Source organism: Hordeum vulgare, chromosome 3H (assembly GCF_904849725.1).
Source record: "Hordeum vulgare subsp. vulgare chromosome 3H, MorexV3_pseudomolecules_assembly, whole genome shotgun sequence".
Classification (NCBI taxonomy): domain Eukaryota; kingdom Viridiplantae; phylum Streptophyta; class Magnoliopsida; order Poales; family Poaceae; genus Hordeum; species Hordeum vulgare.
This window is the reverse complement of record NC_058520.1, coordinates 397,348,013-397,371,459: the sequence shown is the minus strand read 5'-3', so window position 1 is coordinate 397,371,459 and position 23,447 is coordinate 397,348,013. Positions and strand designations below refer to the sequence as shown.

The following is a 23,447-nucleotide window of genomic DNA, read 5'->3' as shown; positions in this document are numbered from 1 at the left end:
GTCACGTGTGATGCATTGAGGATTTTTGGATCATATAAGCAATATTAATGCATAAGTTCCTAATATGATAATTTCCTATATATTTGTGTGATCACCAAGAAAGAAAATCAAAACAGATATCCATTGCATGAGGTGGGATATTTTTCATATAGCACAGACTTGGTCAAATTCAGATTAAACGTGTGATGTGAAAGTACCTAACAAACCGAGGCAACTTTCGATATTACAGACTCATGAAAGACATGATGCAAATTACTGGCTTAATCTAGATTGCTTGGCTTGGAACAAAAGATGATTAAAGTTCATAAGAAGTAAGATTGCTTGGCTCAGAGTAGCATGTTGATGAGAAAATAAATCTATCCATGTAGCAACTCGACATTTCCTCGTACAATAACTAATCATAGTGTGCTAGATCAAAGTGAATCTTTGACACATAAATGGATGAACTCTCAGTGTAAATACATAAGTATATAGAACGTGGTATATGTGAAGCAACAAAAAGGATTGGTCTAGTTTTTATAGAAAATCAAAATGAACAATGACCATCAAGATTGCACTTAACATTCGAATTTGTGGCCATAGTTTTTCATTCAGGCATTAACACAAACACATGTTGGGCATGCTGCAAAGACGACACATATCAACACAACAGAGATGCATTTTGAGGTGAACAGAAGCTAAGATTTAGAAGCCTAAAGTCGTAACTTAGCGTGTGTTTGCTTCCCTCATGTGATGCTCCCATACCGAGCAACAGCAGGTGCTGTTGCACCACCGATCCCTTCCCTTTTTGTCTGGACTCATGGTGTAAAAATCAAAGAGTGCAAGACAAAAATCAGAGAGATTGAGAGAACCTGGGCGCCAGGGCTGGCCCTTGGCATCCGCGGGCCGGAGCATGAGCTCGGTGACGCAGGAGCCGTCATCCACGAACAGCCTCCCGTCGCCGACGCTGTAGTCCACGCGCACCACCATGCCCTGCCTGCCGCAGCGAGCCGTCAGGGCAGATGAAAGGAAAGGAAAGGAAAGCACCAGGAGAGAGGGCGGGACCTGGATCCAAGCGCGCTGGAAGCGGATGCCGAAGAGCATCTGCGCCGGGGAGGAGCCCTCGGAGGAGGGGCCGTCGTGGATCCCACCAGCTGCGAGGCGAACATCTTCAGCGCCGCCAGCGAGTAGTCCATGACGGTCCGGCCGCCGCGGTGGAAACGACGGTGAGGCGCGCGGGTCGAGGAACGAACGCCGCCTCGTCGTCGGGTCGAGGAGGCCCGCCGGCCGCACCATCCCCATCGGCGGGGAGGAGGGGGCCTGACGGGATCTCGCGGGGACGGGGTTCCCTTCTTGTCAATGCAGCGCGGGCCTCAGAACTCGCACGGCGCGGCGCGGCGCGGCACGGAGGCATGCGAAGGAGGACATGCGGCGTCCGATCGGGGCCGGGGCGGGCCCCTGGCACGTGTCGCCAGGGAGCGGAGGCCGGATCTCACCACCAGGGAAGCCATGGGAGGCCGGATCTCGCCGCCAGGGAGGAGTCTGCAAGGGATCTGGATCGGGTGTGGAGAAGGAGGGTGCAGACCGGTGGCCTCCGCGCCTCCGACGTCGGAGGCGGCGGATTCGGGGACGACGGGTTTGGCGGGAGGGCGGGGCACCTCCAGAGGCGAGGGGGCTGCGGCGGAGAAGAGCTGGAGCAGCGCGGTTTTCAATCGAAGATTTTGTGGGGCGAGGGAGGGAGGGCCGCTCGCCTATCCCCGTGTCATCGCCGTCGTCGCGAGCCGCTCCCCACTCCCGGCGTCGTCGCGGGCCGTCTCCGTCATCCGGTGAGAGGTGGGAGCCGTGGAATGGGGAAAGTGGAGAGGTGGGCGGTTGTTTCGGGAGGGAGGGAGGAAAAGGGCGCGGGGGTGGGAGAAAGTTTTGGCCGCTCGCGCGGGGGGTGCGGGTTTGGCGCGTGGAATTTTGGGAAGTTTTGGGAGGGAATTTTTTTCCTTTTTTGATAAGAATTGGAGGGAAGTTTTGATAGTTATTTTTTAGATAGTTTTTTTGTAAAATATTACTCCCTCCGTTCCTAAATATAAGTCTTTTAAGATATTTCACTAGGAGTCTACATACGAAGCAAAATGAGTGAATCTACTCTCTAAAGTATGTTTATATACATCCGTATGTAGTTCACTAATGAAACCTCTTTAAAGACTTATATTTAGGAACGGAGGGAGTATAATCTTAAAAATGTGGGTTTTTTTGACAAACCACAAACCAGCCCATTAGCAAGCATGGAGGATAAAATACCAGCCCAATATAAAAGTAAGATGAAAAAAATAGCCCAACCGAAAATTGGTATAAAAACAGTTTAATACATGGATGAGGTGGGATAGAATGGACTCACGAGTGACCTGTCAACATAGTTAGAACATGTTACGACATTTTTATAGTCGTCGTAAAAGTTATGACGATCTCTTCTTATGCGGTTACGACGTTTTTGACTCACATCGTCGTAATTTATATGTATATTTGATCCCCTCAAACGGTTCACGGCGATCTCGGATGAAATCGTCATAGATTTATGACGAATTCATCAACGACATCTTAAAAAACGTCATGTATGAGCATATTTCTTGTAGTGAGAGCTTTGCCTGATTGTCCTCGTGAGAAGAATGAAATTCTTGATATCTTATATAATGGACTAACCGATGCTTCTACGGACTTCCTAGCTAGTTGTGTTGGTTGTGTTTTCACGGAAAGAAATGTTGCACAAGAAGAAGAGTTACTAAATAATATATTGCAAAATGCCAATGATTGGACGGTCCCCGAACCACCACCTGAACCTATTCAAAAGAAGAGAGGTATTCTATTTCTTGGCCCTGAATATATGCAAGAAGCAAAAAATTTCTATGAAATAGAAAGGCATTAAAATTGAGGATGTCTAGAAATTACCATTGATTGAAGAAATACATGGACTTGATACCCCGACACACGTAGTATAGGTAAACTCTCTCCGTTCCTTTATTGAAAATGATATACATTATGGTAAGACTCTTAATAAATGCATGGATGAATTTCACAATTACATTGTTAAACAAGAACACTTCAATAACTATGTTAAGGTTCAATTGAAGAATAATGCCATGATGATAGATCACTTAAGTGACTTCATGTTTAGAATTGCTAATGATGTGAAAGGTCTAGGTAAACATGCTTCTATGGTTCATACCCAACTAGATCAAGTAGCTAAGTCATAAAATGATTTGCTTGCTGAAATGAATAATAGTAATGATCATGGTGTTAGAGTAATGACTAGAGGAGGTAGAATGACTTAGGAACCTCTTTATCCTGAAGGTCACCCTAGAAGAATAGAATGGGATTCTGAGAGAATTAATGATGATACTCCTAGTCCCACTAAGAAGAAAAATAAAAATAAAAATGATAGGACTTTGCATGCCCTAGTGAACCTGATATTGAGAAACATGCTCAGAACCATAATGGCGTTTCTTTTTTTCTACCGAGACACAATCTGATAGTGAACATGAACTTAATTATAATGATAATGATAATAATGATGTTCATGTCGAAGATCCGCCACGTAGTAATAAGGAACCTAATAATGATGTTGAGATAGAACCCGCCGAGGGTCTTGATAACCCATCTCCTAAAAATAAACATTATGATAAGAAACACTTTGTTGCTAGAAAACATGGAAGGCAAAGAGAGCCATGGGTTCAAAACCTATGCCATTCCCTCAAAAGCCTTCTAAAAGTAGGGACAATGAAGATTTTGAACGCTTTGCTGAAATGATTAGACATGTCTTTTTGCGCACTCGCTTGACTAATATATTAAAAATGCCTCCGTATGCTAAGTACATGAAGGATATTATTACCAAAAAAAGAAAATACTTGAAACATAAATTTCTACTATGCTTTCTAATTACTCTTTTGATGGTTGAATACCTAACAAGTTGGGAGATCCGGGTATACCCACACTACCTTGCTCTATTAAAAGAAATTATGTTAAAACTGCTTTATGTGATTTAGGAGACGGTGTTAGTGTTATGCCCTCATCCCTTTATAAAAGACTTGAATTGGATAAGCTTAGACCCACTGAGATATCTTCGCAAATGGCTGATAAATCCATTGCTTTACTTATTGGAATTTGCGAGGACGTCCGCATTGTGGTTGCACATGTTACTGTCTTAACAAACTTTGTTATTCTTGATATGCCCGAGGACGAAAATATGCCGATCATCCTCGATGGGCCTTTTTTAAATACTGCATGGGATATTATTGATTGCAACAAAAGCAAGGTCACTTTTCATATTAATTGGAAGCAAGATACTATGCATCTTTCGAAGAAGCAAACTTTGGTTAACAATATTAATGTCATTGAGCCTATTCCCACGGTCATCATTGGAAATTGTACAATTCGTCTACCTACTGCTAAGAAAAATAAATACTATAATCTTATTCCGGGGGATATGCAAATCCCCATTGAGTTAACTTAGTGAAATACAAAAAATCTTTGGTTTAATGTTTATCGAAAACGATTCTTAATAAGACTTAATCAACCTTATTAATGCATCCTTTTCGAAAGACATGCGATTGACGAATTGAGTATTCACAACTCTCTGTATCCCAAGTTTATTCTCTGTTCTTTTAGCTAAATAAAAGTAAAATGACATGATTACTTTGTTTTCTCAGTTTTTCGTACCTTACAAAAATGGCCCAAAAATAAAAAGTCTTAGAATGCCACAAAATTTTAACATGATTTTTTCTGAAATAAATAAGAATTTTTGGCATAAAATAACAACAAGGAGATGCACCAATTGGCCACAAGCCAACAGGGCTCCCTCGGTCATGCCTTTGATGACTTGTGGGACCCACAAGGTAACCCGTGCCTTATCCCTCTAGTTCACATCATCCTCTACCTCCAATTTTTTCCTAGCTCTCCTTGTCCCATGTTCTTCCTCTAGAAACTGAAATTGTTGATCTCTTTGCTTGGAATCCCGTTTCTGAAACTGTTTTGAGGAAATTGTTCCTTGATATATGACTCCTCCATCCCTCCAATAGTTTTTGCCTACGTGTTTTATGTTCTGCATAAATTGCTTCTGTCGGTGCTACAAAACATGACCTTGCATGTTAAATTCTTTATGTTCCAAATAGCATGAATGCTTGGTATAGCCTCTAGAAATTTGTTGCTATCGTTCTCATAATTTGTTTTGACAGAAATTTGTGCTGAGGGAGATGAGTTTCTTTAGGAGGAGTTTCTCTATAAAGCGTACTTTGTGTGAATCATCGAGTGAGGGCTTGATACAACAACCTTTGATTTAGCCTCGGGCCAATCAGATAGTCATGGCTGATGCCAAATCCTGTCGATGGCCAAGCAAAGAGTTCATGAGGGATGCAAGTATCAAGAATGAATTTGATCATTTCATTTACAACGCCGGCCTCATCGACCTCCTTCTAGATAAATGTGTTCAACATTATAACCCTAACCGTACATTCACGCATGGATTCCGTTATCTCTCTAGTACTTCTAGGGTTTTATTTAATCTCTTTGACAAAGGCTTTAGCATGGGCCTAGAGGAATTTTCTGTCGCATGCAAGCTCCCACTTTTGGGTTCACTTGAGAAACATTCAAAAACTGATTATAATTTGTTCCTCGAGAGCCTCTGTATTGGAGAAAATAGAGGAGTGACGCATGGTAGAATTAAAAGCATTCACTTTACCTTTATTTATTACTTTGCACTATTTAATGGGAAATGCATAGTAGGGAAACAAGATTGAAGTGCGCTATGTGCCCCTGATTTGAGCCTTATTCACACTGTTGTGACTGGTGAGCAACTCTATAACCTTCGTGCAATTGTTGCCCGAAGGTTGCATTCCAACTCTAGCAACGGAGAATTGTATGGAGGAATTGACGCCTCCCGCATAGTTGCACAATTGGGAGTGTCACCTCAACCTAATGATCCTATTTTGCTTGATAGTTATTTTGGTTATGAAGCTATGCGTTCTCATGAGTTTGTTGTAAATCATTCTAGAGGGTATGAGTATAACTAAATATTTTAGAAATATACGCATATGCCTATTAGTTTTCCCGCACCCGCCCTCTTCATTTTTTAGCTCGCCGGAGATACTACGTCCATGAGAACGAAGTGCGGGAGTACAATTCTGTAGTAGAGGTTGCTCGCCTGGCAGAAGAGGCAGCCAGGTATGCCCCAACAAGCTACCATCTCAACCACTTCCCACACTACCGGTGGTGATTACCAATCTAGGAAAAATCCTAAGCTCGGGGGAGTATGTATTTCTCACCGACATTACATTCATGTTCACACACAACATATAAATTATCGGTGTTCATCCTCTTTCATTGTATATCCATGTTACCTTTATTTTTCCGTTTTGCTCTTATCTGTTTAAAAACTATAGAAAATCCAAAAATATTTCTCAATTTCTTTTTGTTTTTCTTTCCCATTTAATTAGGTGTAGTACTAAAAGAAAACACAAAAAGATTTCCTCTTTCTTTTCAAGAGCTTTCCCATGTAAATAGTTTTTCTCATTCGTGTTTTCCCTTAGTTTATTTTGCTTGCTTAAGAAAAACAAAAACTCCAAAAATATCTCAGTCTACTTCTCGGAATTTCTTTTCCTTTTTGTTGAGTCATGAAAGGGGAATACCACGATAAAAATTATGAGTGGATATCATATGCTTCGCTGTTGATCTAACGAAGATACAATATTACTATGTCTTCTCCTTTATTTAAAACTGCACTGCAGATTTCAGCTCAGCCCATGGCACCCTTGCACTTTTATTATTATCACAACATTTGGTGTGCAAGTGAAAGCCAATAATGACGATATTTGATGAAGTGATCATGGCACAGGAAACGGGTATGGACTCTTCTTGTTTTTCAGTTTTGTAAATATGTTGGCTCGTTCAATCTTGATTCGGTATATCATGAGTGAACATGCTTGTGATGACAATTAGAGATCGTAGCTTTGCATGCCATGCTTAAATAGCTAGGAGTTGATAATTATTTACCTTGTCTGTCAACATGCATTAAAATGGTTATGATGTGATGTGTAGTATGGTATTTTCCTTTGAGTAATTCAAGTGGTTTGAGTTGGCCCATGTGCAAACATGTAGTTGATTCAAAACCAATGCAGCCTTCATGATATTTAAATTCAGAGTGTTTATATCCTACTCATGCTCTATCCAAAGTTGATTATTTTCAATGCATGTTCATGACCAACGTTGATCGCTAGTTGGTCGCTTCCCAATCTTTTGCAAGCGTCCACCTGTAATAAGCGGGAACGCTGCTTGTGCATCCAATATACCTAAAACCAAGTTATTCCACATGAGTCCACCATACCTACCTATATGTGGTATTACCCTGCTATTCCAAGTAAATTTGCAAGTGCCACCTCTAAATATTCAAACAAACATCTCTTTTGTGCACTCGTATCGCTCATGGAGCAACAGGGCCATCAATATCTTCCATGCTAAGTAAGTTACTCTCACGATGGGTATTTATTCGTCATCATTACATGAGAGAGGTTGGTAACAAGGATGCCCTGTCCTCCTTAATAAAAACTAAAATACAACAAAAATCCTTGGGAAAGTTGGTATGTTGGAGGGCACCCGTGAATTTGGCTAGCCATGGTTGTGTATGGATGGTGGATAGGAGTAAAACTTTACAATTCTGTTTGGCAACCACCGATAATGAGTTTAGCATGGAAGATACTGAAAACCTTTGTCGTAACGTTGACTGTAAAGAACACCACTCAAAATTGTATATTCATTCGTGCTTTAAAACTTGCTCTCTGGAACCTCTGCAAATCAGTGCTTCCCTCTCTGAAGGGCCTATGTATTTACTTTTAGGTTATGTCATCACCCTCTTACTTATAGCACTCATAACCCACAAGCGTATAGGATCGCAGCAGTTTTTGAGGGTAGAGTATTCAACCCAAATTTGTTGGTTCGCCAAGGGAAGCGAAAGAATATTCTCAAGTATTAGCAGCTGAGTTTATCAGATTCAACCACACCTGAAAGATTAGTGTCTGCAAGCAAAGTATCAGTAGCAAAGTAGTAAGATAGCAACGGTGCCAGAAACAATCTGTTGACGGCAGACTATTCCTAACTGTTGTATCAATGGCGCTAGTAAGTTGCCCGTGGGCGGGGAATATTCTTCCCCGACAACGGTGTCGGAAAAGGTCTTGCAACAAGTAACATCCAAGTAGCAAGGAATAGAAGTAGCAGCAGCAGCAAAGTAATAGCAGTAGCAACAGTAGCAGCAAAGTGGCCCAATCCCTTTTGTAGCAAGGGACAAGCCTAGACAAAGTAACGTAGCGAGGACTAGTAGTAAAATACTCGTAGGCAGTGGATCGGTGAAGGATGAGTGTGATGGATATGATTCATCATGTAACAGCTATAACACGGAGAGATATGTAACTAGCTCCCGTTCATCAATCTAATGTAGGCATGTATTCCGTATGTAGTCATGCGTGCTTAGGGAAAAGAACTTGCATGACATCTATTGTCCATCCCTCCCGTGGCAACGGGGTCCTAATGGAACCTACGGGATATTAAGGTTCTCCTTTTAATAAATAACCGGACCAACGCATTAACACGCGGTGAATACATGAACTCCTCATACTATGGTCATCTCCGGGAGTGGTTCCGGCTATTGTCACTCCGGGGTTGCCGGGTCATAACACATAGTAGGTGACTACAACTTGCAAGATAGGATCTAAAACACACATATATTGGCGACAACATAATAGGTTCAGATCAGAAATCATGGCACTCAGGCCCTAGTGACAAGCATTAAGCATAGCCAAGTAGTAGCAACATCAATCTAGAACATAGTGGATACTAGGGATCAATCCCCGTCAAGAACTAACTTGATTACATGATAGATCTCATCCAACTCATCACCGTCCAGCAAGCCTACGATGAGATTACTCACGAACGATGAAGAGCATCATGGAATTGTCAATGGAGAAAGGTTGATGATGACAATGGCAACGATTTCCCCTCTCCGAAGCCCGAAACGGACTCCAGATGTGCCCTCCAGGTGAAGAACAGGATGTGGTGGCGCCTCCGTATCGCAAAACGCGATGAAACCTTCTCTCTGATTTTTTTCCGGGCGAAACGGAAGATATAGAGGTGAGTGTGGGGTCGGTGGAGCCACGTGGGCCCCACAAGCCCTCACGGCGCGGCCGGGGGGTGGCTGCGGCCTGTGGGCTTGTGGCCCACTGGTCCACCTCCTCCGGTGGAACTTTGTGCAGGTATTTTTCTTTTATTCCAGAAAAAAATCTCCATAAATTTTCAGGACATTCTGAGAACTTTTATTTCTGCACTAAAACAACACCATGGCAATTCTGCTGAAAACAGCGTCAGTCCGGGTTAGTTCCATTCAAATCATGCAAATTAGAGTCCAAAACAAGGGCAAAAGAGTTCGGAAAAGTAGATACGACGAAGACGTATCAACTCCCCAAGCTTAAAGCCTTGCTTGTCCTCAAGCAATTCAGTTGACAAATTGAAAGAGACAAAAGAAAAACTTTGACGAACTCTGTTTGATCTTGTTGTTGCAACTATGTCTAACTCATATCCAGAGTTTCAGCAAGATCACAAGCAAACCACAAAAGCAAATGACATCTAGGTCTCACAGTAAATTCATATCAATGGCATAATCAACTAGCGAGCAAATAATAATAAGCCTCAGATGTCAACACTTCAATCAAAACAACATGAAGCAGTACGAATAGATGGTATCTCGCTAGCTCTTTCTGAGACCGCAAAACATAAATGCAAAGCACCTTCAAAGACCAAGGGCTGACTAAACATTGTAATTCATGGCAATGAAAATCCAGTCACAGTCATACTCACGACAGTTAAAAGCAAAGCATAAAAATGACAGAGGTGCTCTCTAATTGGTGCTTTTGTAAGAGGAGGATGACTCAACAGGAACATAAATAGACAGACCCTTCGCAGAGGGAAGCATTGATTTGCAGAGGTGCCAGAGCTCAAGCTTTGAAAACAGAGATAATAATTTTGGGTGGCATGATTCCATTGTCAATGCAATGACTAAGAGTTCTCAACATCTTCGATGCTACACATGCTATAGGCGGTTCCCAGACAGAAATGTAAAGTTTTGACTCCCCCACCACCAATCAATCACACTCCACGGCTAGCCGAATCCTCGGGTACCGTCCATACCAACATCAATCCTGGGGGAGTTTTGTTTGCAATTATCTTTTCGATTTGAGCATGGAACTCGGAATTCCAATTACCTTCCCCTTTCTCGTGAATGATAGTGAATAAAAACATATCGAGGATAACACGCCTAGCATGGAAGATACCAATAGCCCCCTGTCACCACATGAGCGGTTCGGGCATGCAAAACATATTATTTCTTGAAGATTTAGAGAGTGGCACATGCAAATTTACTTGGAACGGCAGGTAGATACCGCACATAGGTAGGTATGGTGGACTCATATGGCACAATTTTGGGTTTATGGAAGTGGGTGCACAAGCAGTATTCCCGCTTAGCACAAGTGAAGGCTAGCAAAAGACTGGGAAGCGACCAACTAGAGAGCGACAACAGTCATCAAAATGCATTGAGAGTAACTAACATTGAGTGCAAGCATGAGTAGGACATAAATCACCATGAACATGAACATCATAGAGGCTATGTTGATTCTGTTTCAACTACATGCGTGAACATGCGCCAAGTCAAGCCACTTGAATCATTCAGAGGAGGATACCATCCTATCATACTACATCATAGTCATCTCAACATTCATGTGGGCAACCAAGACAAACCATTATAAGATCCTAGGTAAATAAGCATGGCATAAGCAACTATAATCTCTAAGTTGTCATTGCAAACATGTTTCTCTCACAACAAAACTGAATCAGGCATGATGAGCTAGTCATATTTACAAAAACAAAATAGATCGAGTTCATACCAGCTTTTCCAGGCTCAGTCACTTCATCATATATCGTCATTATTGCCTTTCACTTGCACGACTGAACGATGTGAACAATAATAAGAGTGCTCGTGCATTGGACTAAAGCTGGAATCTGCAGACAAACACAAAGGAGGGGACAAAGTAATATGGCTCTTTGAAAGCTAAATAGGTATGCATGCAAGAGCCACTAAACATTGTAACCATGGTCTTCTACCTTGACCCAAAGAAAAAGAAAACTATCTACACGGGAAAGCTCCCAACAAGCAAAAGAAGAAAAGAAAATCTTTTTGGGTTTTCTCAAACTAGACAGACACACGAAAAGAAAACGAGAAAAAGAAAATAAACTAGCATGGATGATACAGTGGCAAAGTGTGAACACCGGCTAACAAAGTGAAAGCATAAGAAAGAATGTAAAGTTGGTGAGAACACGTACTCCCCCAATCTTAGGCTTTTCGCCTAAGTTGGTCGACTCCCAAGGATGGTCGTGGCGAAACCCACAATCATAATCAGGGTTATACGGGACCGCTGTAGCCACTGCCTGAATAGCTGCCTCACGGAGACGAGCAGCCTTTGCCTCCCTCTCATACTCCTCTGCCTCTCCTCTGGTTATGTAATATCTTCGTTTTACCCGAAAGTCAAAGAAGGCAGGAGCAGGAAGGGTAATATGGAAAACACGCTGCCGGTTAAATATCAAATGGTATAGGAGGGATTCGTCATCCCTCTCAAGGAACTGGTAGCGTGTCAAAGCGACGCAGTCAAGGAAAGCTGTATGGAGCGGGGGATCTCCTTCGCGGATGGGTACTCCAAGAAAATTTGCTATGCGAGTGGCATAGATCCCAGCAAAGAAATCCCCTTCAATAGCATTCTTATTCAGCCTCCTTGCTATTATAGCTCCCATGTTGAAGCTTTTGTCACCCGTTACTGCGCTCTTAAGGATACTAAGGTCGGGTGCGCACAGGTGACAATGCTCAATCTTGCCATTAATGCATCTGCCTATGAAGAGTGCAAAGTAATGCAAGGCAGGAAAATGAATACTCCCCATGGTAGCTTGCGTAATGTCTCTAGTTTCTCCAACCGTAATACCAGAGCAAAAATCTCTAACCAAAGATTTAGGAGGATTATTGAGGCTACCCCAAATAGGTATCTTGCAAATTCTGTTGAAATCCTCTAATTCCATGGTATAAGATTTATCATAGAGATCAAACAGTACCGATGGCTCACGGCCAGCTGAAAATTTGAATCTACAAACAAAAGAGGCAGTGAGAGCAACATATTGTTCACATTTATCGGAGATGAATTCTTCGAGTCCGACGTTGTGAACAAGTGCATCAAACTCATCTTTGAAAGCTGCCTCAATTATAAATTCATCAGATGGCCATTCACATGGTTGTACCTGGGCGTCCCTAGGTTGGTAAGGATCAGGCTCCCGAATCGCAAGACGGGGACCTCTCTTGCTTGAGGAACCACCATGAAAGTTTCTCCTTAACATCTTCCTTTTCTTAAATTTCCAGTGACCCAAAGGAAAGGTGAACAAGGTTCAACTAAACTTGTAGCAACTACTCCCACAAGTGCCTAGAGACCATATTACGCATCAAAACTACTTGGGACCAGCTAGAATTAGCATGCAAAGCTCAAGAACATGGTCACAAAGGCATCAAAAATATGCGGAGTATAAGGCACTAGAGCAACAACTAATTGGACCAATGGAGGAGTCACTTACCAAGGAGTAATTTCCCCAAAACAGTTCGGAGAATGGTGATTTGAGCAAAGACATCGAAAATCCGGGCAAGAGGAGCAAGAACACGGTTTTGAGTTGTGAAACGATTTTTTCAGGAGGTAGGAGAAGCGGATGAGAGCAAGAATGAGTGGAGGAGGTGCCTGTGGGACCCACAAGCCTGGGTGGCGCGGCCACGGGGGTGCCCGCGCCCCTAGGGCTTGTGGCCCACTAGTGTCGCCCCCAGACAAACGCTTTGTCCCAGTATTTTTCAAAAAATCCAAAAAAATCATACTTGATTTTCACAGCGTTCAGAGAACTTTTATTTTCGGGGTACTTTTCTACTCGACGCTAAAACAGAAAACAAGGAAAACTAAACTAAATATATCATTTTTCTTCTCAGCAACCGAAGGTGAAAGCTTGGAACAGAGGTTTGTGACTCCTCGATTCATCCATCTCATGGTCATCGAAAGAAATCTGTCAATGGGGTTGATCAAATCCCCTCGACAAAACTTTCTCGGATCGCAAAAGAGAACGGAGAATTTCCGAATAGTCACTAGGATGTGTATCGCCCCAACACGCAAATCATACTTCATCTTGACACGAGGAATAGGGCATTCAAAGCTCCCAATAAGAATCGATGAAGTCTTTTCGATAGCATTGATGCAATGTACTCGATATTGTTTCTTCAGAAAGTGCACCGTATGCTCATTACCGTTGACATGGAAAATGACATTGCGTTTGTTGCAATCTATAACAGCCCCTGCAGTGTTTAAAAAGGGTCTTCTGAGGATGACAACCATGGCATCGTCCTCGGGAATATCCAAGATAACAAAGTCTGTTAAGATAGTGGTGTTAGCAACCACAACACGCACATCCTCGCAAATGCCGATAGGGAAAGCGGTTGATTTGTCGGCCATTTGCAGAGAGATTTTAGTGGGTGTCAACTTATCCAGTTCAAGCCAACGATATAGAGAGAGAGGCATAACACTAACACCGGCTCCAAGGTCGCATAACGCAGTTCTAACGTAGTTGCCTTTAATGGAGCAAGGTATAGTGGGCATACCGGGATCACCTAGTTTCTTAGGAGTTCCACCCTTGAAGGTATAGTTGGCAAGCATGGCGGAGATCTCAAGATCAGGTATCCTCCTCTTATTAGTCACAATATCTTTCATGTACTTAGCATACGGGGACATCTTGAGCATATCCGTCAAATTTATTTCCAGAAAGACAGGTCTGATCATTTCAATGAAGCACTCAAAATCCTCATCATCCTTTTTCGTGGATGGTTTGCGAGGAAAGGGCATAGGTTTCTGAACCCATGGCTCCCTTTCTTTACCATGCTTCCTAGCAGTGAAGTCATTCTTATCGTATCTTCTATTCTTAGGATGTGGGTTCTCAAGATCAGTTTCAATCTCCACATCCTTATCATTGCTAGGTTGAGCATCTTCATGAACGTCACTATTGATATTATCATTAGGCTCATGTTCATCACCAGATTGTGTTTCAGGATCACAGACAGAGATATCGTTTGGACTCTCACGTGTAGCAGCAACAGGGTTGCTAGCGTGCAGGTTCCTATCATCTTTCTTCTTCTTTCTAGGATGACTAGGTGCATCAATGCCAACTCCTTGAGAATCTTGTTCAATTCTCTTCGGATGACCCTCAGGATACAGAGGTTCCTGGGTCATTCTACCGCCTCTAGTAACGACTCTAATGGAATTGTCATTCAACTCATTGAGCAAGTCATTTTGAGCTTTAAGTACTTGTTCTACCTGAGTAGTAACCATAGATGCATGTTTACTCAGAAGTTTAAGATCATTGACGTTTCTGTCCACACAAGCACTTAAATGACTAAGCATATGAGCATTCTTTTCCAATTATCTGCTAACATAATCATTGAAACTCTGTTGTTTCGCATCAAAGTTATCAAATTCATCCAAGCATAAGCTAGCAGGTTTATCAAAAGGAATATCACTCTCATCAAACCTACGCAGGGAATTTACTTCTACTACCTGTATCGGGTTATCGACACCACGGATCTCTTCGATAGGTGGTAGATTTTTGACAGCTTCAGATTTAATGCCTTTCTCTCGCATGGATTTCTTGGCTTCTTGCATATCTTCAGGACTGAGGAATAGAATACCTCTTTTCTTTGGAGTTGGCTTAGGAGGTGGTTCGGGAATAGTCCAAGCATTCTCATTGCACAAGATGTTGTTCAACGGAATCTCAGCTTGTTCTACAGTTCGTTCCCTAAAAACACTACCGGCACAACTATCTAAGTGGTCTTTGGAAGCATCGGTAAGTCCATTATAGAAGATATCAAGTATTTCGTTCTTCTCAATAGGGTGATCAGGCAAAGCATTCAGTAGCTGGATGAGCCTCCCCAAGCTTGTGGGAGACTCTCTTCTTCAGCTTGAGCAAAGTTGTATATTTCCTGCAAGGTAGCTTGCTTCTTATTGGCAGGGAAATATTTTTCACAGAAGTAGTAGACCATATCCTGGGGGCTACGCACACAACCAGGAGCAAGAGATGTGAACCAGGTCTTAGCATCATCCTTTAGCGAGAAAGGAAACAGCTTGAGCATGTAGTAGTGACGGATCTTTTCCTCACTAGTGAATAGGGTGGCTATATCGTGCAGTTGATTAAGATGGGCTACAACTGTTTCAGAAATATAACCATGAAAAGGATCAGATTCGACCAGAGTGATTAACTCAGGGTCGACAGAGAATTCATAATCCTTATCGGTCAGAAAGATAGGTGAAGTGGCAAACTTCGGGTCGTATTTCATCCTAGCATTCAGAGATTTTTCTTTCCACTTGCGCAGAAGTTTCTCAAAATCATAGCTATCCTTACACGCAAGAAAATCCTCAGCTATCTCTCCCTCCATAACATAGCACGTATCAGGCATAACAGGCATATCAGATCTAGGAGAGCAAGTTCTAGCAGGCAAAATAGAAGGTTCTACTTCAATAGTATCAGCAGTTTCAGAAGTATCATCACATCTAGCAGCAGCTCTAGAAATATGTCTATCAAGGAATGCACCAAGTGGCGAAGCAGTATCAGGCATAGCATCAAAAGGCTTAGTATCAAGCATAACATCATCAGGCATAGTATCAAGAATAGCATCATCACGCATAGTATCAAGCATAGCATCATCAAGCACGGGCGACATATCAAGATTTCTAGCAGGAGGCGATGTCGCAAACTTACTCATAACTGAAGGTGAATCAAGTGCAGAGCTAGATGGCAGTTCCTTACCTCTCCTCGTAGTGGAAGGCAAGATTTTATTTCTTGGATCTTTCAGATTCCTCATAGTGATCAGCAGACGTCAATCCCAAGTGACTTAGAGAATATAGTTGTGCTTCCCCGGCAACGGCGCCACAAAAGCCTTGATAACCCACAAACGTATGGGATCGCAGCAGTTTTCGAGGGTAGAGTATTCAACCCAAATTTGTTGGTTCGCCAAGGGAAGCGAAAGAATATTCTCAAGTATTAGCAGCTGGGTTTATCAGATTCAACCACACCTGAAAGATTAGTGTCTGCAAGCAAAGTATCAGTAGCAAAGTAGTATAATAGCAACGGTGCCAGAAACGATCTGTTGACGGCAGACTATTCCTAACTGTTGTATCAATGGCGCCAGTAAGTTGCCCGTGGGCGGGGAATATTCTTCCCCGACAACGGTGTCGGAAAAGGTCTTGCAACAAGTAACATCCAAGTAGCAAGGAATAGAAGTAGCAGCAGCAGCAAAGTAATAGCAGTAGCAACAGTAGCAGCAAAGTGGCCCAATCCCTTTTGTAGCAAGGGACAAGCCTAGACAAAGTAACGTAGCGAGGACTAGTAGTAAAATACTCGTAGGCAGTGGATCGGTGAAGGATGAGTGTGATGGATATGATTCATCATGTAACAGCTATAAGACGGAGAGATATGTAACTAGCTCCAGTTCATCAATCTAATGTAGGCATGTATTCCGTATGTAGTCATGCGTGCTTAGGGAAAAGAACTTGCATGACATCTATTGGCCATCCCTCCCGTGGCAGCGGGGTCCTAATGGAAACTACGGGATATTAAGGTTCTCCTTTTAATAAAGAACCGGACCAACGCATTAACACGCGGTGAATACATGAACTCCTCATACTATGGTCATCTCCGGGAGTGGTTCCGGCTATTGTCACTCCGGGGTTGCCGAGTCATAACACATAGTAGGTGACTACAACTTGCAAGATAGGATCTAAAACACACATATATTGGCGACAACATAATAGGTTCCGATCTGAAATTATGGCTCTCGGGCCCTAGTGAAAAGCATTACGCATAGCCAAGTAGTAGCAACATCAATCTAGAACATAGTGGATACTAGGGACCAATCCCCGTCAAGAACTAACTCGATTACATGATATATCTCATCCAACTCATCACCGTCCAGCAAGCCTACGATGATATTACTCATGAACGATGAAGAGCATCATGGAATTGTCGATGGAGAAAGGTTGATGATGACGATGGCGACGATTTCCCCTCTCCGGAGCCGGAAACAGACTCCAGATCTGCCCTCTAGATGAAGAACAGGATGTGGTGGCGCCTCTGTATCGCAAAACGCGATGAAACCTTCTCTCTGATTTTTTTTCCGGGCGAAACGGAAGATATAGAGCTGAGTGTGGGGGCGGTGGAGCCACGTGGGCCCCACAATCCCTCACGGCACGGCCAGGGGGGTGGCCACGGCCTGTGGGCTTGTGGCCCACTAGTCCACCTCCTTCGGTGGATCTTTGCGCAGGTATTTTTCTTTTATTCCAGAAAAATCTCCGTAAATTTTAAGGACATTCCGAGAACTTTTATTTCTGCACAAAGACAACACCATGGCAATTGTGCTGAAAACGGCGTCATTCCGGGTTAGTTCCATTCAAATCATGAAATTATATTCCAAAACAAGGGCCAAAGAGTTTGGAAAAGTAGATACGACGGAGATGTATCAAGCACCGCACTAGAGAACACTATTGTCATTTTTATGCATTGAGTCTAGTCAAGGTTGGATACAAGTACGACTAGGATCTTTTCTATCCTGAATTATAATGTTTTGTCACTACTTGAATCTCAGAGGTGATGTGCATTTTTGTTTTGCGGTCTCAAAAAGGGCTAGTGAGATACCATGTCACAATATTATATCATGATTGTTTTGACGAATTGTTGGCATGTGAGATATCTTATTATTGCTTGCTAGTTGGTTACGTATTCCCATGATTGAATATGATGCTTAATTATTATCATAGATGTGGTCACTTAGGATTTATGCTGAAATCTTGAACATTAGCTAAGCATATGTATAAGGACAAGAACAAAACTGTTTGTAAAAGTTTTCTTTATCCCTTTCAGTTTATCAACTGAATTGTTTGAGGACAAGCAATGAGTTAAGATTGGGGAGTTGATACGTCTCCAACGTATCTACTTTTACAAACACTTTTGCTCTCGTTTTGACCTCTAATTTGCCTAATTTGAATGAAACTAACCCGGACTAACGTTGTTTTCAACATAACTACCTTGGTGTTATTTTTGTGTGCAGAAATAAAAGTTCTCGGAATCGGGCAAAACTTTTTGTGAATTATTTCTGTGATTTATAAGGAATTATAGAGCGAAGACCTGCAAGAGAAGGTGTGGAAGGGGGCATAAGCCACCAGCCCCCCTGGCCGCACCCTGATGGCTTGTGGTGCCCACGTGGCTCCTCCGACCCTAATTCCGGTCCTATAAAAGCACATCTTGGGAGAAAAAATAGAGAGAAGTTTTCATCGCGTTTCACGAGATGGAGTCGCCGCCACCTCGTGTTCTTCCTCCGGAGGGCTGATTTGGAGACCGTTTGGGGCTCCGGAGAGGGGGGGTCCGTCACCGTTGGCATTACCAACCCTTCTCCATCAACACCTCCATGATATTCACCACCGCAGTGAGTAATTCCTTTGTAGTCTTGTTGGACGGTGGTCGGATTGGATGAGATGGATCATGCAATCGAGTTAAGTTTGATAGGGCTTGATCCCTAGTATCCACTATGCTCTCAGATTGATGTTACTACGACTTTGCTATGCTTAATGCTTGTCACTAGGGTCCGAGTGCCATGATTTCAGATCTGAACCTATTATGTTTTCATGAATATGAGAGTGATTTGGATCCTATCTTGCAAGTTGTAGTTACCTATTACGTGTCTTGATCCGCATACCCCAAGATGACAATAATTGGGATTCTTTTCGGTCATTGCCATAGTTTGAGGAGTTCATGTATTAACCATGTGTTAAAGCTTTGTTCTGGTTCTCTACTAAAAGTACCCCGCTACCATGGGAAGGTAGGACAGAAGATGTTATGCAAGTTCTTATCGCAAGCACGCATGACTATATACGGAATACATGCCTACATTATATTGATGCATTAGAGCTAGTTCTGTGTGGCCCTAGTGTGTAACTGTTACATGATCAATTTCATTTAAATCATTCTCCATCACTGATCCACGTGTCTACGCTTTACATATACTGAATCTTGCTACATTACTACTGTTGTTGTTGCTCTCACACGTGCTACTCAATTGTTACAATTACTACAGTTACAAAATTGCTGCTATCACTGTTACTGTTACTACTATCATTTGATGTGCCACTAAATCCTTGCTGCACAGAATTATCCCAGATGCGATTGAATCGACAACTCAACCGTTACGTCCAATAAATATTCTTTGGCTCTCCTTGTGTCGAATCAATAAATTAAGGTGAAATACTACGCATGAAGACTGATGCGGTCCCCTATACTTGTGGGTTATGAATTGGTTGAATGGGTGGCTTAGCTCGTTGGAATCATGTTGGCGATCTCATAGTTGTGGCGGACATGGAAGTGTTGCAGTGAGCGGCCTAGTGGTGCTCTCCTGAAATTTGTCTATGAGTTTGAGAGAGGGGAGACCTGGGTACTTAGGATAGGGCCAACATGCATAGACATGTTGTACGTGCAATGTGAGCGTCATAAATGGGCGCGTGCATTGCAAGTGATGGTTGCGGGAGGATGATGGTTCTGGGAGGTTAATGTCGGTGCTAATGGGTGGTCCTGCATGTAAGTCAGAGAAGAGAGGGAGAGGAACCGCAAGTGTTTGCTCGGAAGAGCATGTGTTAGGTCTAGTTGAGCCAACCACGTTCGTTTTTGTTTTTCATTCTCTTTCTTTTCTGTTTTCTCTAAGATTTGTTTAAATTTTAATTTGAATTTTCTTCAAACTGCAAACTTCCTCTAAATTTCTTTTCAAATATGTGAAACTAAGCGAATATTTTGTATGGGGTTTTCTGAAAACTATTTTATGCCACTACCTCATGGGCCTTTTAAATAAACCATATATGATATTTTCCTTGTTTTTTACATTTTAACCAAGCAATTACATATAGTTTGAGTTGACAAATTAAAATTATTTCAAACCTTCGATCACTCAAGAAAAATAGGGAAATCGGCATCTTCAGAAAGTACTTTCCAACTCTTTATTTATTTAGAAACTTTATGAAGTAGAATATCGGTATGACCACTAATAAAACTCCATTTTGACATTGAATTTAAGAATAGCTGAAGTTTAATTCGCAGACTCCAAATATGCAATGAAATTATGAATGCAGTTCTTCTAAATGCACTTCGTGAATTTAGAATTTTCTGGAAAGTGACAATAGTGCTTTCCGGCCGCGGTCAAAGACATACTGAAAAATATATCTAGAGCTTTGTCTCATCTTGCTAGTTGCACCCCCGCCGTTGACTACTCCATCCCAAATCCCGGAATGCATCGCCTCGCGCGAGAGCTTCTCTATAACTGCTCGCCCTTGAAATCTGATACTTGTGATCGGCGTTAGGTTTTTCTCGAAGAGGAGGGGATGATGCAGCACGGTATAGATAAGTATTTCCCTCAGTGAGAACCAAGCTTATCAAACAAATAGGAGGATCACACAACTCCCATATTCAGCGCCTACGTGCAAAAGAGCAACCACTTGCACCCAATGCGTGCAAGAGGGTTGTCAATCCCATTGGACTCGTTACTTGCAAGCAAATAAGTAGTGTAGATGATAGTTGGATAAATATAAAGTGGAAAATAAATAATAAGTAAATAATGGCAGAAACAAAATAGTAACATTTGTAAATATATATTTGGATAGACCCTGGGGCCACAGTGTTCTCTAGTGGTTTTTCTCTCGAAGAAGGCATGCGGTGGGTAAAGAAATTACTCTTTGGCAGTTGATAGAAAACTGCGTAGTTATGCAATATTTATTCACGACAATGATCATGTGTATATAGGCATCACATCCATAAGCAAGTAGACCGACTCTTGCCTGCATCTACTACTATTACTCCACCATCGACCGATATCCAGCATGCATCTATAGTATTAAGTAAAATAGAGTAATGCTTGGAGAACAATGACTCATCGAGACAAAGCAAAGTTAATTAATATGAATGAACCGCATCGTTTTATCCTAAGTGGCAGCAATACAAATATGTGTCGTGTCCCCTACTTTTACGCCAAGATATAGAGCACTACAAGATTGAACCCACTACAATGCACCCCTCTCACTGAAGATAGATCAATCTAGTTGGCCAAACCAAATCAATAGATTGGCAAGACTTACGAAGCTATAATAATCATGCAAGTAAGAACCAAATAATACTTCAGAGAAGACTCAAATTTTTCATGAATAATCTGGACATAAACCCACAATTCATCGGATCCCAACAAATTCACCGCACAAAATGATTACATCGAATAGATCTTAGTGAAAATGTGATGAACTTTGTATTGAAGTACATAGAGAGAGAGACACAGTCATCTAGGTACTAGTTATGGACTCGTAGGTATGTGGTAGAATGCTCACACATCACCACGGGAGTAGCAAGGATTATGTAGAGGCCCTCCATGATCGATCCCCCTCCGGCAGGGGATTGGAACAGGGCTCCATATGGGCACACGGCGGACATGAAGCTTGCGCCGACGGAAAAAGTGTTTCGGGAGCTCCCCCGGGGTTTTTGGAATATATGAGAATTTATAAGGAAACCTTTTGTGGGTTGCCTTGGGAACCCGCAACTAGCCTCAGTTCCCTTAACACCAAAGGGGAAAACCTCTCCGTCTGTGACTGGTGGTACCAGCCGTGGTGCCATGGGGCATGGCTCACGTCACGCACATGGGAAGGTTGGACCACGCGACCCCGACAAGCCGCCCTTGGCAGATCCGCCCCTCGGGAGGAGGGGCGTCGAAATGTACTTTCCTCTCTTGAGCCTCACGAGAAGCCTTCTCGGGAGATGGCCCCTCACGAGGAGGGGACCTCATGAGTTTCATATCCCCAGGCCTCGATAGGGAGTGCCCTGAGGCCCGTAATGCGCAACGGGCCCTAGACCGCAGACCGATGGGCCTGGGTACCCCATGTCCGAGAGCCCCAACAGTAGCCCCCGAGCGCACATCATTTACGACTCAGCGGACTAGGGAGAGATGGCATGGGCTCTCACCGCCTGCAGGCCCCTCTCAGTGCATGGCGCGCGTTGGGACGCGGGCACCCCACCTTGCCGCAGTGCATCGGTATCCGCCCTGGCTGGCATAAAGCAGGTACGTGTGGGGTGGTGCTGTCCTTACTCTCTTCCACGCCATTCTCACCTTCCTGCAACTTCTCCTTCCATTCTATGGTGCACCATATCCAATCTTCAAGCAAGTTCTCTCCTCGCCCTCTTCGTGGCTTCGAATGGCAAATGGTGCCCGCCAACAAGAAGGGGAAGGCCACGGCACCTCTCGCGAGCACAACCAGAACTGGGCTTGCTCTCATGCCTTCCCGTGTCTTGAAGGTGGAAGATCTGGATCCGGTGCTCCCGTTCGTGGCCGGAAACACGCACAAGTGGGGAGCGATTCCTATCTGCTCGGGCTCAGCAGTGCCGAGCATCTTGGTGAGTTCTACCTACCTCTTCTTCCCGCATAGTGTTTACGTCGGGTTGGTCCCTCTGTTGTCTAACTTCTTCTAGATCATCCTTTCCCATTACCAGATCCAGGCTTTGCACCTCCAACCCAACTCCGTCCTCCTCCTGGCCATCTTCAACTTCTACTGTGAGGCCTTCGTGGGCGAGTGGGCCTTGGTGGCGCTCTTTCATCACTTCTTCAGCCTGCGGTCCATCGCCCGAGGCGAGTGCTCCGCATGCATGTCCTTTGTCGATGTCGGGGGCGCGGGCACCCACCTGAAGGTCAAGAAGAAGGTCGAAGGCCACTGGAGCCATTGGGTCTTCATGGACGCACATCAGGAGAGCTCTCTCCTAGCGAGCCCCTTAAGTTCACCTGAGCAGACCCCCAGGTGGGGCCACAAGAAGCTTAGTGACCCAAGGGTGGGACCCATCCAGGACTGAATCGCCTCCCTAGCGGAGGTGTGCCTGACACGGGCGGTGATTATCAAGGAGTTCTTGGTGCACCGCATTGCGCCGCTTCAGGCCCACTCGCACCCCTTGTGGGAGTTCACCGCCGCTGGCGACCCGATATGCCCGCTCGTCAGCGGCCTCACGCACGACAAGCTGGATGGAGTCTTGGATGGCCTACTGGGTCACTGTCCTGAGGATCTCCCTCAGGCCACGCCGCCGCTGTATGCATGCGATGACGTGGATAAGAGTGTCGCGAAGATGCCCGTCTTTAATGAATGAGGGATCTTCGGGCCGCTCGAGGGCTCCCCATCGTGGTCTTGTCCTCAAGTGAGGACAGCAGCGACAAAGATTCGGAGGCGACAGAGGAGGAGGAGGAGGAGGCCAGTCGAATTCTGCCGCCCAACCTC

At 43.6% G+C, this 23,447-nt stretch overlaps 1 pseudogene; it reads right to left on the bottom strand.

The window, feature by feature from the left end:
• Positions 1-590: 590 nt before the first annotated feature.
• LOC123441791 lies at positions 591-1,490 on the bottom strand (annotated as a pseudogene).
• Between the last annotated feature and the right edge of the window lie 21,957 nt (positions 1,491-23,447).